The sequence below is a fragment of the Oncorhynchus masou genome, chromosome 25 (genome assembly GCF_036934945.1).
Source record: "Oncorhynchus masou masou isolate Uvic2021 chromosome 25, UVic_Omas_1.1, whole genome shotgun sequence".
NCBI lineage: Eukaryota > Metazoa > Chordata > Actinopteri > Salmoniformes > Salmonidae > Oncorhynchus > Oncorhynchus masou.
This window is the reverse complement of record NC_088236.1, coordinates 43,478,967-43,491,943: the sequence shown is the minus strand read 5'-3', so window position 1 is coordinate 43,491,943 and position 12,977 is coordinate 43,478,967.

Below are 12,977 nucleotides of genomic sequence, written 5' to 3'. Positions count from 1 at the left end.
ATGATTCAGTACTTCACAGATTGATAAATGATTTATTTACTAGCTAACTAAATAATAACACAGAAAAAGCATACACACGAGGTTAATACATGAGAAAAGGGTCCCTAGCGGACTAACACAACATATGGTGGCTTGTTACACAGAAAATGAAGAACCAGGTTGTTGGCCTTTCAGTTGAATGCTTGTATGCCTCTGATTGTCCAAGACGGGTCTTCCCTGTTCCGTCTTCTACGGATGTTCACTCTGGAAGATGCTCCTTGGAAAGGCTAGCCAGCCGTGTCAATGGGACCCATTGGTGATGAGCGCAGTAGGATACGGTGATTTGAGAAGAGTAGTGGGATGTTCCCCCTTACATTTTCTAGATATTTGGCTTAGAACAGCTAATCAGCTGTACCAGTGATTGTCCGAGAGGGGAGTTTTCTCCTCTCTCCGCTTCATGTTGATAGTCAGTGTTTGAAGCACTTTACACAGGCAGATGCAGCCTAGCCATGTTCTGGTCTAGTCTCGGAGGTGAGTATATTTTCTTCATCTCGTGTTGAGGTTCCAAGTTCCAATGTGTAGCGACCGCTCCACGCTTTTCTGGTCTAATGTTAATCTCTCTACCAATCCTTTTATTCACTCTGGCCGAAGGGGATGGTTCCATCAGTCTGACACGCTCTCTGACCTCACTCGGGACGTGGCTACTTACTATGCACAGTTTAAAGGAGAGATTATCTGATGGCTCCTAAAATCACAGTCATAGCTTAATTCTTAGGGCTGAGATCCCGTTAACGGGATTGATATGACAACAGCCAGTGAAAGTGAAGGGTGCCTAATTCAAAACAGAAATCTCATCAATTAAAATTCCTCAAACATACAAGTATCTTATACCATTTTAAAGGTAATCTTGTTGTTAATCCCACCACAGTGTCCAATTTCAAATAGGCTTTACAGCGAAAGCACCACAAATGATTATGTTAGGTCACTGCCAAGTCACAGAAAAACACAGCCATTTTTCCAGCCAAAGAGTAGAGTCACACAAATCAGAAATAGAGAAAAAATTAATCAATAACCTCAAATCAAATCAAATTTTATTTGTCACATACACATGGTTAGCAGATGTTAATGCGAGTGTAGCGAAATGCTTGTGCTTCAAGTTCCGACAAGTAATAACCAGTAATAACCAATGAGTAATCTAACCTAACAATTCCACAACTACTACCTTATACACACAAGTGTAAAGGGATAAAGAATATGTACATAAAGATATATGAATGAGTGATGATACAGAATGGCATAGGCAAGATGCAGTAGATGGTATCGAGTACAGTATATACATATGCATATGAGATGAGTAATGTAGGGTATGTAAACATTATATTAAGTGCATTGTTTAAAGTGGCCAGTGATACATTTTTTACATCTATTTCCATCAATTTCCATTATTAAAGTGGCTGGAGTTGAGTCAGTATGTTGGCAGCAGCCACTCAAAATTAGTGTGAGGTTATTTTCCTGACACCACACACCGAGGGCCCTCACCTCCTCCTCTAGGCCGTCTCGTCGTTGGTAATCAAGCGTACCACTGTCGTGTCGTCCGCAAACTTGATGATTGAGTTGTAGGCGTGGCCACGCAGTCGTGGGTGAACAGGGAGTACAGGAGAGGGCTCAGAATGCACCCTTGTGGGGCCCCAGTGTTGAGGATCAGCGTGGTGGAGATGTTGTTACCTACCCTCACCACCTGGGGGGCGGCCCGTCAGGAAGTCCAGTACCCAGTTTCACAGGGCGGGGTCGATGACGAGTTTGGAGGGTACTATGGTGTTAAATACTGAGCTGTAGTTGATGAACAGCATTCTCACATAGGTATTCCTCTTGTCCAGATGGGTTAGGGCAGTGTGCAGTGGGGTTGCGATTGCATCGTCTGTGGACCTATTGGGGCGGTAAGCAAATTGGAGTGGGTCTAGGGTGTCAGTTAGGGAGGAGGTGATATGGTCCTCGACTAGTCTCTCAAACCACTTCATGATGACGGAAGTGAGTGCTACGGGGGCGGTAGTCGTTTAGCTCAGTTACCTTAGCTTTCTTGGGAACAGGAACAATGGTGGCCCTCTTGAAGCTTGTGGGAACAGCAGACTGAGATAAGGATTGATTGAATATGTCCATAAACACACCAGCCAGCTGGTCTTCGCATGCTCTGAGGACGCGGCTGGGGATGCCGTCTTGGCCTGCAGCCTTGCGAGGGTTAACATGTTTAAATATTTTACTCGAGTCGGCTGCAGTGAAGGAGAGTCCGCAGGTATTGGTAGCGGGCCGTGTCAGTGGCACTGTATTGTCCTCAAAGCGAGCAAAAAAATGCATTTAGTCTGTCTGGGAGCAAGATATTCTGGTCTGCGATGGGGCTGGTTTTCTTTTTGTAATCCGTGTTTGACTGTAGACCCTGCCACATACGTCTTGTGTCTGAGTCTTTGAATTGCGACTCTACTTTGTCTCTATACTGACGCTTAGCTTGTTTGATTGCATTGCGGAGGGAATAGCTACACTGTTTGTATTCGGTCATGTTTCCTGTCACCTTGCCCTGGTTAAAAGCAGTGGTTCGCGCTTTCAGTTTCGCTCGAATGCTGCTATCAATCCACGGTTTGAGGATCTTCATCAGATGACACTCATAGGACTTCATGTTACACAATACATGTATGTTTTGTTCATATTTATATCAGAAAATCTCAGTATACATTGGCGGGTTATGTTCAGAATGTTCCAAAAACATCTGGGGATTTTGCAGAGAGCCACATCAATTTACAGAAATACTCATTATAAATGTTGATGAAAATACAAGTGTTATTCATGGAAATATAGATAAACATCTCCTTAACCTCTAGCGTCGAGCAATCCCGTATCCGGGAGCGTAATCATAGCCTCAAGCTCATTAGCATAATGCAACGTTAACTATTCATGAAAATCGCAAATGAAATGAAATAAATATATTGGCTCACAAGCTTAGCCTTTTGTTAACAACTATTTCTCAAATGTCTGAAGGAAGGCCAAGCTATACTGAACAAAATATAAACGCAAATTGTAAAGTGTTGGTCCCATGTTTCATGAGCATTCAACTGGCATGCTGACAGCAGGAATGTCCACCAGAGCTGTCACGATACCATCCCCCATTTTTATCCCCCATGGACTTGAAATTCCCTGCAAATTAAACAAAAAGCATGTTTAGCTTTCGCGCTATGGTGAGGCTAGGCAGCTGGTTTCTATTTGGGGTGATAATCTGTGAGGTGACTGTAAATGACTTGTCAAGTCATGTGCTCTGGTTTTTGTATACACTGTAACAAGTACATTGAAGATTATTGATATGCTGAAAAGTGACCAAATTAAGTTAATATTTTTGGGGCAATGGGCGCAGCCATCTTTGACTCTGACTATTTGCATTTTATAGTGAATGGCATTCTGGGAATATTCACTTGTCAAACATAAACAACTGTGGCTGTCATCATAAAGAATTTAGCTACTATTGGCTTAGCTGACACGCATCTCTTTTCTAAACAATATAAATGTCTCCCTTGTGCTCACCAGAGAAGTGGTACATTGAAAAAAAGTCTAGCTGTTAGGTCGCTACTGTCATGACTGTCCTGTGAGAATCAGTATGGGTCAGATCAGCTTGGTGGTGGATGACAGTAACCCTGCCTTCTCTCACCCACAGAAAAGGAGAGGAGTATCCCTGGTTAAAATCAACATATTTCTTGAAATGTGTGTCAGAGAGTGGTTGTAATCCAGGCAATTTCTGGAAAGGGATATTTGAAACAAAACTACACCCATTCATTGCCCCAGCAGTTTTGACAGCCTCCGGTCACATACTAGAAAACATTTATATTTGTGATGCTTTAAATAACCATTCGCTTTAGCTGGCCACCTGTTTGAAAGGATAAACTCTGAAAAGTCATCTCATCCCACTAGAGGGAGTCCTGTAGTCACCTCAGAGCAGATTGTAGAGACTGATGCACTAACAGACTCGGTTGCAGCACTCACTACCGAGTTCCAAACTGCCTCTGGAAGCACCGTCAGCACAAGAACTGTTTGTTGGGAGCTTCATGAAGTGGGTTTCCATGGCCGAGCAGCCACACACAAGCCTAAGACTACTATGCACAATGCCAAAAGTCGGCTGAAGTGGTGTAAAGCTTGCTGCCATTGGACACTGGAGCAGTGGAAACACATTCTATGGAGTGATGAATCATGCTTCACCATCTGGCAGTCGGACAAAGCACTCACAAACTCCTACAGATGCACAATCGAGAGCATCCTGGCGGGCTGTATCACCGCCTGGTACGGCAACTGCTCCGCCCACAACCGTAAGGCTCTCCAGAGGGTAGTGAGGTCTGCACAACGCATCACCGGGGGCAAACTACCTGCCCTCCAGGACACCTACACCACCCGATGTTACAGGAAGGCCATAAAGATCATCAAGGACAACAACCACCCGAGCCACTGCCTGTTCACCCCGCTATCATCCAGAAGGCGAGGTCAGTACAGGTGCATCAAAGCTGGGACAGAGACTGAAAAACAGGTTCTATCTCAAGGCCATCAGGTTAAACAGCCACCACTAACATTGAGTGGCTGCTGCCAACACACTGACTCAACTCCAGCCATTTTAATAATGGGAATTGATGGGAAATGATGTAAATATATCACTAGCCACTTTAAACAATGCTACCTAATATAATGTTTACATACCCTACATTATTCATCTCATATGTATACGTATATACTGGACTCAATATCATCTACTGCATCTTTATGTAATACATGTATCACTACCCACTTTAACTATGCCACTTTGTTTACATACTCATCTCATATGTATATACTGTACTCAATACCATCTACTGTATCTTGCCTATGCTGCTCTGTACCATCACTCATTCATATATCTTTATGTACATAATCTTTATCCCCTTATACACACAAGTGTAAGACAGTAGTTTTGGAATTGTTAGTTAGATTACTTGTTGGTTATTACTGCATTGTCGGAACTAGAAGCACAAGCATTTCGCTACACTCGCATTAACATCTGCTAACCATGTGTAGGTGACAAATAAAATTTGATTTTGATTTGAAAGATAAATCTGGGTTTCGCGGAAGCCAGGAGATTGCTACCTGCCCCAATGCATAGTACCAACTGTAAAGTTTGTTGGAGGAGAAGTAATGGTCTGGGGTGTTTTCCTGGTTCGGCCTAGGCCCCTTAGTTTCAGTGAAGAGAATGTTAATGCTACAGCATACAATTACATTCTAGACAATTCTGTGCTTCCAACTTTGTGGCGCTTTCCTGTTTTAGCATGACAATGCCCCCATGCAGAAAGTGACGTCCATACAGAAATGGTTTGTTGATATAGGTGTAGAAGAACTTGACTAGCCTGCACAGAGCCTTGACCTCAACCCCATCGAACACCTTTGTCATGAATTGTCATGACAAATTGATCTTGCCTCTCCCTAAATATCAAGGAGCCAGATTGTACAGTCAACTTTCCTAACAGTTCTTGACTATGGTGACACCATTTACCAGATTGCAGCAGCCCCTACTCTTAAACCTTTGGATACCGTCTACCATTGTATTTACTGGTGACAGTTTAAATACTCCTGTATCAAAAGTTTGGCTGGTCATCATTAAAGTCCCCTAGATTGATTCATTGCTCACTTTTTGTTAGCAAAGCCCTACAAGCTTCCAACTTAGCTAACTTTAAAAAAAAGAAGGGGTGGGGTACTTACCTAAATTGGTTCTTAAAGTGTAAAAACCAAAAAGTGTAAAACCATGAGATACCAAACCTGCTCACAGGGTTGGTTAACTCTTGAGGTTCCTCGGGTCTCCACCAAACTAGGTAAATCTGCTTTTAGTTTTAATGCATCTCATTCCTGGAACCAACTGCAAAATACACTGCAATTGGATGCTCTGGTGCTGCTCGGGCATTTAAAAATATTGATTGCGGAACTACTTTCTGAGGAATGTGGCAGTTTGTTTGTTTGTGTTTGCAGTATTTTAGTTTGTTTTTGCACAATATCTGATTTTGATGTGATTTTATCTTGTGAATTGTATATGCAGGTCTCCCTTGCAAAAGAGACCTTTGTCTCAATGGTGACTCTGTTTAAGTTAAATAAAGATAAAAATTAACCCTAACTCCTAACTCTAACCCTAATTAGACTTTTTCCTGTGGGGACCGGCAAAATGTCCCCACTTGTCAGAATTGTCCTTGCTTTATTATCCTTGTGAGGTCTTCTGGTCCACACAAGGATAGTAAAACAAAAACACACACACACACACACACACACACACACACACACACACACACACACAGTGCTCAGAAAGGAAACTGCTAATTAAAGGCTGTGCTAGAATGCACCATGGAGACCGCAGAGGAGCAATATTCATCTCAATGTGAATTGATGTAAGAGCACTGTTGATTACGAGGAGAGCAGCCAGCCATTTCATATCGCTATGAGGAGCCAGCACAACCCAAAATTCACTCATGACTAGATGTAGATTTATTTTGCCCGTGAAGGGAGAAAAATCGTTATTTTCCCATCTTTGCTTGTTTCTGACTGATCACACAGTGTCCTCTCACTGATGTTATGTGCCCCCCTCACACAAACACATACCCACGCAGGGCCAGCAATAGCCTTTTGGGGGCCCCAACCAAAATCAATGGGGGCCACCTGGAGTTCAGGGCCCCTGGGCACCTGCCATGCATAATCAGTTGGTATTCGGCTATGATAACAACAAGTTTAGATTGCTGGCTAGACTAACTGACCAATCTACAAACTGACATAACAAGAGAAAAACTGCTGTTCCGCTACCAAATGTCGAAATTCCACCTTCTGTATTCTACTATTTTAACTCTCAAAAGTTGGTTGAGACCCCGACTGAGTTTCTTTTATTTTGTTGATGTTAGGGGGGCCCGTAGCGATCATGTACACATGACACACACACACACACACACACACACACACACACACACACACACACACACACACACACACACACACACACACACAGAGAGAGAGCTCAACAATGACCACTGCACTTGACCATTAAAGAGAGTCTGACTGAGTGTACCCCAAACGAACCCTTTGACTTCTGTTTGTCAGATAGGAATACATCCAAACAACAATTTCAGTGGACACATTAACAGAGGATAGTTTGGATAGGAGGACCTCATGATTCACAATATCAAAGGCCTTTATAAGATCCAAAAATAAAAGGTTTTGAAAGATCATACACAGCAAATCCCAAGGTCCTAAATTGCATTTTTTGTGTGCATGTTCTGCAGACCAACATCCCCCTCCCTCCCCCACTTGTCTACTACATTTACTATGGACAAAGATGTTCTATTATATTGCCAAGATAGTAAAGTGACTGCTCTAACAATGGAAGTATATGTCCTCAAAGATGGAAGGCATGCAGGAGGAGGCGAGTTCAGGTGGGACCATTCTAGCCAAAGAGGGCAGATACGCCTGTGAGTTCCCGAAATGTCACGTGTGTCCACTTATATCAGAGCATTCGTAACAACCTCACCTTCACGAAACTTCTATCCGATCAAATAAGCTTTGTGTTAAATTAGCAATTATTTTTTGTTGTTGACCATATTCGAAACTTTCTCAATGACATTCATACAAAATTTCGTCACTTCGTGGTCTTACTTTTGTGTATAGATTTTGACAGTAAACCCTCTCTCTTTGCCTCTTCCTCTCTGCTATGGAGCACTGTTTAAAGCCACCATGCAGTATTTTTGTATGTCTAATGAATCACTGTTTGTTTATTTCATGAAATCAAATCAAATTTTATTTGTCACATACACATGGTTAGCAGATGTTAATGCGAGTGTAGCGAAATGCTTGTGCTTCTAGTTCCGACAATGCCGTAATAACCAACTAGTAATCTAACTAACAATTCCTAAACTACTGTCTTATACACAGTGTAAGGGGATAAAGAATATGTACATAAGGATATATGAATGAGTGATGGTACAGAGCAGCATAGGCAAGATACAGTAGATGGTATCGAGTACAGTATATACATATGAGATGAGTATGTAAACAAAGTGGCATAGTTAAAGTGGCTAGCGATACATGTATTACATAAGGATGCAGTCGATGATATAGAGTACAGTATATACGTATGCATATGAGATGAATAATGTAGGGTAAGTAACATTATATAAGGTAGCATTGTTTAAAGTGGCTAGTGATATATTTACATCATTTCCCATCAATTCCCATTATTAAAATGGCTCAATGTTAGTGGTGGCTGTTTAACAGTCTGATGGCCTTGAGATAGAAGCTGTTTTTCAGTCTCTCGGTCCCAGCTTTGATGCACCTGTACTGACCTCGCCTTCTGGATGATAGCGGGGTGAACAGGCAGTGGCTCGGGTGGTTGATGTCCTTGATGATCTTTATGGCCTTCCTGTAACATCGGGTGGTGTAGGTGTCCTGGAGGGCAGGTAGTTTGCCCCCGGTGATGCGTTGTGCAGACCTCACTACCCTCTGGAGAGCCTTACGGTTGTGGGCGGAGCAGTTGCCGTACCAGGCGGTGATACAGCCCGCCAGGATGCTCTCGATTGTGCATCTGTAGAAGTTTGTAAGTGCTTTTGGTGACAAGCCAAATTTCTTCAGCCTCCTGAGGTTAAAGAGGCGCTGCTGCGCCTTCTTCACGATGCTGTCTGTGTGAGTGGACCAATTCAGTTTGTCTGTGATGTGTATGCCGAGGAACTTAAAACTTGCTACTCTCTCCACTACTGTTCCATCGATGTGGATAGGGGGGTGTTCCCTCTGCTGTTTCCTGAAGTCCACAATCATCTCCTTAGTTTTGTTGACGTTGAGTGTGAGGTTATTTTCCTGATACCACACTCCGAGGGCCCTCACCTCCTCCCTGTAGGCCGTCTCGTCGTTGTTGTTAATCAAGCCTACCACTGTTGTGTCGTCCGCAAACTTGATGATTGAGTTGGAGGCGTGAGTGGCCACGCAGTCGTGGGTGAACAGGGAGTACAGGAGAGGGCTCAGAACGCACCCTTGTGGGGCCCCAGTGTTGAGGATCAGCGGGGAGGAGATGTTGTTACCTACCCTCACCACCTGGGGGCGGCCCGTTAGGAAGTCCAGTACCCAGTTGCACATGGCGGGGTTGAGACCCAGGGTCTCGAGCTTGATGACGAGCTTGGAGGGTACTATGGTGTTGAATGCCGAGCTGTAGTCGATGAACAGCATTCTAACATAGGTATTCCTCTTGTCCAGATGGGTTAGGGCAGTGTGCAGTGTGGTTGAGATTGCATCGTCTGTGGACCTATTTGAGCGGTAAGCAAATTGGAGTGGGTCTAGGGTGTCAGGTAGGGTGGAGGTGATATGGTCCTTGACTAGTCTCTCAAAGCACTTCTTGATGACGGAAGTGAGTGCTACGGGGCGGTAGTCGTTTAGCTCAGATACCTTAGCTTTCTTGGGAACAGGAACAATGGTGGCCCTCTTGAAGCATGTGGGAACAGCAGACTGGTATAGGGATTGATTGAATATGTCCATAAACACACCAGCCAGCTGGTCTGCGCATGCTCTGAGGGCGCGGCTGGGGATGCCATCTGGGCCTGCAGCCTTGCGAGGGTTAACACGTTTAAATCTTTTACTCACCTCGCTGCAGTGAAGGAGAGACCGCATTTTTCCGTTGCAGGCAGTGTCAGTGGCACTGTATTGTCCTCAAAGCGGGCAAAAAAGTTATTTAGTCTGCCTGGGAGCAAGACATCCTGGTCCGTGACTGGGCTGGATTTCTTCCTGTAGTCCGTGATAGACTGTAGACCCTGCCACATGCCTCTTGTGTCTGAGCCTTTGAATTGGGATTCTACTTTGTCTCTGTACTGACGCTTAGCTTGTTTGATAGCCTTATGGAGGGAATAGCTGCATTGTTTGTATTCAGTCATGTTACCAGACACCTGGCCCTGATTGAAAGCAGTGGTTCGCGCTTTCAGTTTCACGCGAATGCTGCCATCAATCCGAGGTTTCTGGTTAGGGAATGTTTTAATCGTTGCTATGGGAACGACATCTTCAACGCGCGTTCTAATGAACTTGCACACCGAATCCGCGTATTCGTCAATGTTGTTATTTGACACAATACGAAACATGTCCCAGTCCACGTGATGGAAGCAGTCTTGGAGTGTGGAGTCAGCTTGGTCGGACCAGCGTTGGACAGACCTCAGCGTGGGAGCTTCTTTTTTTAGCTTTTGTCTGTAGGCAGGTATCAGCAAAATGGAGTCGTGGTCAGCTTTTCCGAAAGGGGGGCGGGGCAGGGCCTTATATGCGTCGCGGAAGTTAGAGTAACAGTGATCCAAGGTTTTTCCGCCCCTGGTTGCGCAATCGATATGCTGATAAAATTTAGGGAGTCTTGTTTTCAGATTAGCCATGTTAAAATCCCCAACAGCAATGAATGCAGCCTCCGGATAAATGGTTTCCAGTTTGCAAAGAGTTAAATAAAGTTCGTTCAGAGCCATCGATGTGTCTGCTTGGGGGGGGATATATACGGCTGTGATTATAATCGAAGAGAATTCTCTTGGTAGATAATGCGGTCTACATTTGATTGTGAGGAATTCTAAATCAGGTGAACAGAAGGATTTGAGTTCCTGTATGTTTCTTTCATCGCACCATGCCTCGTTAGCCATAAGGCATACACCCCCACCCCTCTTCTTACCAGAAAGGTGTTTGTTTCTGTCGGCGCGATGCGTGGAGAAACCCGTTGGCTGCACCGCCTCGGATAGCGTCTCTCCAGTGAGCCATGTTTCCGTGAAGCACAGAACGTTACAGGCTCTGATGTCCCTCTGGAATGCTACCCTTGCTCGGATTTCATCAACCTTGTTGTCAAGAGACTGGACATTGGCAAGAAGAATGCTAGGAAGTGGGGCACGATGTGCCCGTCTCCGTAGTCTGACCAGAAGACTGCCACGTTTCCCTCTTTTTCGGAGTCGTTTTTTGGATCGCTGCATGCGATCCATTCCGTTGTCCTGTTTGTAAGGCAGAACACAGGATCCGCGTCGCGAAAAGCATATTCTTGGTCGTACTGATGGTGAGTTGACGCTGATCTTATATACAGTAGTTCTTCTCGACTGTATGTAATGAAACCTAAGATGACCTGGGGTACTAATGTAAGAAATAACACGTAAAAAAACAAAAAACTGCATAGTTTCCTAGGAACGCGAAGCGAGGCGGCCATCTCTGGCGGCGCCGGAACTAATGATTGAAATCAACTGTTTCCCTGAGCCTCCTTTTGACATTGAAATTCTCAGTCTGATTGTGTGGGCGTGTAAATATGAATTTAAATACATTTACATACACAGCCCTGATTGGTGGATAGGATCGTCTAGACCAGGGCTGCCCAACCCTCTTCCTGGAGCTCTACCATCCTGTAGGTTTTCAGTCCAACCCTAATTTAACACACCTGATTCCACTAATTAGCTGCTCAATACAACCTTAAATAGCTGAATCAGTACTGCTAAATTAGGGTTGGACTGAAAACCTACAGGAAAGTAGATCTCCTGGAAGAGGGTTGGGCCGCCCTGGTCTTGACTGTATTTTCCCCCACTTACCCTTCAAAGTAGGAGGATACAAATCAAAGATGACTGGTCATTGGTCAGAATAATCAGATTGTGACGTCTTGATCTGGGCTAACCAGACTGAAATTCAAGGCATTTTTTTCAAATAGCTCTTACACAAAAAGGGCATTATCATAATTTTCACAACTTCAGAGTGTTATTTCAACCTCATAGTGTGGATATTTGATTTTTAAAACCTGGAAAAGCACGTTTTTAACTGCACTGCCTCTTTAAGGTCATGTTTGGTGTATATAAGCTTGTGGCTACTGGTGTTACTGACATTACCATGCCATTCACAGATTGTTCACAGACTGTAGTATTCCTTTTGATGTTCACTCTCAGTAGCACAATATGTTTTAGGAATCTTTTTTTGAAGCATTGCAAATATTCTGGCCAAGATATTTTGACTATCTTTAGTAAAATGTGATACAAGGGAGTATGTGGGTCCTATTTGTGTACATAACTTAGGTCAGATGAGAAGGTAAGGTACACCAAATCAAACGGATTCAGTCTGTACCCTGCTTCAAATGATAATGATTTTGAAAATAGACTACAGGTTTGAGAAAACAAAAGCTGTTGCTGGACTCAAGCTATAAAAATGGTGTGTGTGATCTGCCCTTGATTTCATTGACGGCCCTTTCGGCAGGCCACGTTTTTTTCCTTGTCCCAAATCTGAAGTAGAATTGCTAATGTTCTATAAAAACAGATCAGAGGCTTCCAGGGAAATGTTATGTCCTCTTTGGGCCATTCATTCCGCAAGGTCAGGTCATTGATGGAGTAGCTCCTCTTCATTGCTACTAGTTCTCACAATCCCAATAACACAATGGTGGAATTCCTATTCTCCCTCAGACAGAGAGCTAGCGATTAAAGGGACACCTCTCCAGAAGATTGTCATTCTTGCTGTGGAATAGGGTGGTGGGGGTCTGGAGGGGTACGCCAAACCCCCCAAAGGGGTGCTCTGTGGCCCTCTGTAGAGAAACAGACTGGTCTGAATAGGCCCCTCTCAAGGGAAAGAAAGGAACCTCTTCAGAGGTTTGTTTTGAGATCCTGCCTCTGAAATGAATGTATTGGCCCAGTTTCTCCTGTTCATGTGGAATATGGACAATGGCACTCACAGGCTTTATTATAGCTCCTCTGCACTATCCAATGAATGTCTCATAATGCTTGAGTTGGATGAGAATGACCCCCCGGTCCTACAACACACCACCCCACCCCAACAACGGAGGACAGGCAAAGCAAATCAATAGATTGATTTAGCCAATTTCAGGTAATACAAGGACTTCCAATTAGTCTAACGTGACATTCTGGGCTAAATCAAAATATAGGATGACAAAACTACATTGAACACCATATCTTGAGCATCTGGTTTACAATGAAGTAGAACATGTGTTTCTCAAA